We start from the raw sequence: 5,708 nt of genomic DNA, 5'->3' as shown, positions 1-5,708 counted from the left end.
ACCCACCTTTTCAGGCTGTTATGTTTACAACACCGCTTCATGCTCCTCCTATTTTTCAGACCGTTTCATGCTCCTCCTGTATTTTCAACCTTTTGAAGCTCTTCATATTTTTCACACCATTTCAGGCTCTTCATGTTTTTAAACACCGTTTAATGCTCCTCCTATTTTTCAAACCGTTTCATGCTCCTCATATTTTTGACACCTTTTGAAGCTCTTCATATTTTACCCACCTTTTCAGGCTCTTCATGTTTTTCAACACCGCTTCATGCTCCTCTTATTTTTCAGACCGTTTCATGCTCTCCGTGTATTTCCAACCCTTTGAAGCTCTTCATATTTTTCACACCTTTTCAGGCTCTTCATGTTTTTGAACACAGTTTCATGCTCCTCCTATTATTCAGACCGTTTCATGCTCCTCATAATTTTCACACCTTTTGAAGCTGTTCATATTTTTCACACCTTTTCCAGTTCTTCATGTTTTTGAACACTGCTTCATGCTCCTCCTATTTTTCAACTGTTTCATGCTTCTCATGTATTTCACACCTTTTGAAGTGCTTTATATATTTCGCATGTTTTCAGTCTCTTCATGTTTTTCAAAACCAATTCATGCTCCTCCTATTTTTGAGACTGTTTCATGCTCCTCAAATTTTTGACACCTTTTGAAGCTCTTCATATATTTTCCACCTTTTCAGGCTCTTCATTTTTGTGAACTCTGCTTCATGCTCCTCCTTTTCTTCAGACCGTTTCATGCTCATCTCATTTTTGACATCTCTTGAAGCTCTTTATATTTTTCACACCTTTTGAATCTCTTCATATTTTTCATATTTTTGAAGCTCTTCATATTTTTCACACGTTTTCAGGCTCTTCATGTTTTTCAATACCACTTCATGCTCCTCCTATTTTTCAGACCGTTTCATGCTCATCTCATTTTTGACACCTTTTGATGCACTTCATATTTTTCACACCTTTTGAAGCTCTTCGTATATTTCACACCTTTTCAGGCTCTTCATGTTTTCAATACCGTTTCATGCTTCTCCTACCTTTCAGACCGTTTCATGCTCTTCATATTTTTGACACCTTTTGAAGCTCTTCATATATTTCACACCCTTTGAAGCTCTTCTTATATTTCACACCTTTTCAGACTCTTCATGTTTTCGAAGACCACCTCAAGTTCCTCCTATTTTTGCGAACGTTTCATGCTCTTCATATTTTTGACACCTTTTGAAGCTCTTCATATTTTTCACACCTTTTGAAGCTCTTCATATATTTCACACATTTTCAGGCTCTTCCTGTTTTTCAACACCACTTCATGCTCCTCCTATTTTTCAGACCGTTTCATGCTCATCTAATTTTTGACACCTTTTGAAGCTCTTCATATATTTCACAACATTTCAGGCCCTTCAGGTTTTTCAATACTGCTTCATGATCCTCCTATTTTTCAGACCGTTTCATGCTCATCATATACTTCACACCTTTTGAAGCTCTTCCTATTTTTCACACCTTTTCAGGCTCTTCATGTTTTTGAACACCATTTTATGCTCCTCATATTTTACAGACCGTTTCATGCTCCTCATATTTTTGACATCTTTTGAAGCTCTTCATATATTTCACTCCTTTTCATCCTCTTCATGTTTTTCAACACCACTTCATGCTCCTCCTATTTTTCAGACCGTTTCATGCTCCTCATTTTTTTGACACCTTTTGAAGCTCTTCACTTTTTTCACACCTTTTCAGGCTCTTCATGTTTTTGAACACCGCTTCATGCTTCTCCTACCTTTCAGACCGTTTCATGCTCTTCATATTTTTGACACCTTTTGAAGCTCTTCATATTTTTCACACCCTTTGAAGCTCTTCTTATATTTCACACCTTTTCCGACTCTTCATGTTTTCGAACACCACTTCAAGTTCCTCCTATTTTTGCGACCGTTTCATGCTCTTCATATTTTTGACACCTTTTGAAGCTCTTCATATTTTTCACACCTTTTGAAGCTCTTCATATATTTCACACATTTTCAGGCTCTTCCTGTTTATCAATACCACTTCATGCTCCTCCTATTTTTCAGACCGTTTCATGCTCATCTAATTTTTGACACCTTTTGAAGCTCTTCATATATTTCACACCTTTTGAAGCTCTTCATATTTTTCACATTTTTGAAGCTCTTCAATTTTTCACACGTTTTCAGGCTCTTCATGTTTTTGAACACCGCTTCATGCTCCTCATATATTTCAGACCGTTTCATGCTCCTGTTATTTGTGACACCTTTTGAAGCTCTTCATATTTTCTACACCTTTTCAGGCATTTCTTGTTTTTCAACACGGCTTCATGCTCCTGTTATATTTCAGAGCATTTCGTGCTCCTCATATTTTTCACAGCTTTTGAAGCTCTTCATATTTTTCACACCTTTTCAGGCTCGTCATGTTTTTCAACACCACGTCATGCTCCTCCTATATTTCAAACCCTTTCATGCTCCTCATATTTTTGACACCTTTTGAATCTCTTCATATTTTTCACACCGTTTCAGGCTCCTCCTGTTTTTGAACACCGTTTCATGCTCCTCCTATTTTTCACACCGTTTCATGCTCCTCATATTTTTGACACCTTTTAAAGCTCTTCATATATTTCACACGTTTTCAGGCCCTTCATGTTTTTGAACACCACTTGTTGTCCTCCTATTTTTCACACCGTTTCATGCTCCTCATATTTTTGACACCTTTTGAAGCTCTTCATATTTTTCACACCATTTCATGCTCTTCATGTTTTTGAACACCGCTTCATGCTCCTCCTGTATTTCAGACCGTTTCATGCTCCTCCTATTTTTGACACCTTTTGAAGCTCTTCATATTTTTCACACCATTTCAGGCTCTTCATGTTTTTGAACACCGTTTAATGCTCCTCCTATTTTTCAGACCGTTTCATGCTCCTCATATATTTGAAACCTTTTGAAGCTCTTCATAGTTTACCCACCTTTTCAGGCTGTTTATGTTTACAACACCGCTTCATGCTCCTCCTATTTTTCAGACCGTTTCATGCTCCTCATATTTTTGACACCTTTTGAAGCTCTTCATATTTTACCCACCTTTTCAGGCTCTTCGTGTTTTTGAACACCGTTTAATGCTACTCCTATTTTTCAAACCGTTTCATGATCCTCATATTTTTGACACCTTTTGAAGCTCTTCATATTTTACCCACCTTTTCAGGCTCTTCATGTTTTTCAACACCGCTTCATGCTCCTCTTATTTTTCAGAGCGTTTCATGCTCTCCATGTATTTCCAACCCTTTGAAGCTCTTCATATTTTTCACACCTTTTCAGGCTCTTCATGTTTTTGAACACAGTTTCATGCTCCTCCTATTATTCAGACCGTTTCATGCTCCTCATAATTTTCACACCTTTTGAAGCTGTTCATATTTTTCACACCTTTTCCAGTTCTTCATGTTTTTGAACACTGCTTCATGCTCCTCCTATTTTTCAACTGTTTCATGCTCCTCATGTATTTCACACCTTTTGAAGTGCTTTATATATTTCGCATGTTTTCAGTCTCTTCATGTTTTTCAAAACCAATTCATGCTCCTCCTATTTTTCAGACTGTTTCATGCTCCTCAAATTTTTGACACCTTTTGAAGCTCTTCATATATTTTCCACCTTTTCAAGCTCTTCATTTTTGAGAACTCTGCTTCATGCTCCTCCTTTTCTTCAGACCGTTTCATGCTCATCTCATTTTTGACATCTCTTGAAGCTCTTCATATTTTTGACACCTTTTGAAGCCCTTCATATTTTTCACACCTTTTCAGACTCTTCATGTTTTTCAACACCGCTTCATGATCCTCCAATTTTTCAGACCGTTTCATGCTCCTCATATTTGTGACATCTTTTGAAGCTTTTCTTATTTTTCACACCTTTTAGGCTCTTCATGTTTTTCAGCACCACTTCATGCTCCTCTTATTTCTCAGACAGTTTCTTGCTCCTCATATTGTGGACACTTTTTGAAGCTCTTCATATTTTTCACATCTTTTCAGGCTCTTCATGTTTTTCAGCACCACTTCATGCTCCTCCTATTTCTCAGACAGTTTCTTGCTCCTCATATTTTTGACACCTTTTGAATCTCTTCATATATTTCACACCTTTTCAGGCTCTTCATGTTTTTCAACATCACTTCATGCTCCACCTATTTTTCAGACCGTTTCATGCTCATCTCATTTTTGACACCTTTTGAAGCTCTTCATATTTTTCACAAGTTTTCAGATCTTCATGTTTTTCAACACCGCATCTTGATCCTCCTATTTTTCAGACCGTTTCATGCTCCTCATATTTTTGACACGTTTTGAAGCTCTTCATATTTTACACACATTTTCAGGCTCTTCATGTTTTGGAACACCGCTTCATGGTCCTCCTAATTTTCACACCTTTTGAAGTACTTCAAATTTTTAACACCTTTTCAGGCTCTTCATACTTTTGAACACGGTTTCCTGCTCTTCCTATTTTCCAAACTGTTACGTGCTCCTCATATTTTTGATAGCTTTGGAAACTCTTCATATATTTCACACCTTTTCAGGCTCTTCATGTTTTTCAACACCACTTCATGCTCCTCCTTCTTTTCAGACCATTTCATGCTCATCTCATTATTGACACTTTTTGAAGCTCTTCATATTTTTCACACCTTTTGAGGCTCTTCATGTTTTTCAACACCGCTTCATGCTTCTCCTATTTTTCAGACCGATTCATGCTCCTCAAGTATTTCACAACTTTTGAGGCTCTTCATGTTTTTCAACACCACTTCATGCTCCTCCTATTTTTCAGACCGTTTCATGCTAATCTAATTTTTGACACCTTTTGAAGCTTTTCATATTTTTCACACCTTTTCAGGCTCTTTATGTTTTTGAACACCGTTTCATGCTGCTCCTATTTTCAGACCGTTTCATACTCCTCATAATTTTGACACGTTTTGAAGCTCTTCATATTTTTCACACTTTATCAGGCTCTTCATGTTTTTAAACACCGCTTCATGCTCCTCCTATTTTTCAGACCGTTTCATGCTCCTCATGTATTTCACACCTTTTGAAGCTCTTCATTTTTCACACCTTTCCAGGCTCTTCATGTTTTTGACACGGTTTCATGCTCCTCCTATTTTTCATACCGTTTCATGCTCCTCACATTTTTGACACCTTTTGAAGCTCTTCATATTTTTCACAACTTTTCAGACTCTTCATGTTTTTCAACACCACTTCATGATCCTCCAATTTTTCAGACCGTTTCATGCTCCTCATATTTGTGACATCTTTTGAAGCTTTTCTTATTTTTCACACCTTTTAGGCTCTTCATGTTTTAAGCACCACTTCATGCTCCTCCTATTTCTCAGACAGTTTCTTGCTCCTCATATTTTTGACACCTTTTGAATCTCTTCATATATTTCACACCTTTTCATGCTCTTCATGTTTTTGAACACCGTTTCATGCTGCTCCTATTTTCAGACCGTTTCATACTCCTCATAGTTTTGACACGTTTTGAAGCTCTTCATATTTTTCACACCTTATCAGGCTCTTCATGTTTTTAAACACCGCTTCATGCTCCTCCTATTTTTCAGACCGATTCATGCTCCTCAATATTTCACAACTTTTGAGGCTCTTCATGATTTTCAACACCACTTCATGCTCCACCTATTTTTCAGACCGTTTCATGCTCATCTCATTTTTGACACCTTTTGAAGCTCTTCAT

This window comes from Dama dama, unplaced genomic scaffold (genome assembly GCF_033118175.1).
Source record: "Dama dama isolate Ldn47 unplaced genomic scaffold, ASM3311817v1 ptg000020l, whole genome shotgun sequence".
NCBI classification, from domain to species: Eukaryota; Metazoa; Chordata; class Mammalia; order Artiodactyla; family Cervidae; genus Dama; species Dama dama.
This window is presented reverse-complemented; position numbering follows the sequence as displayed.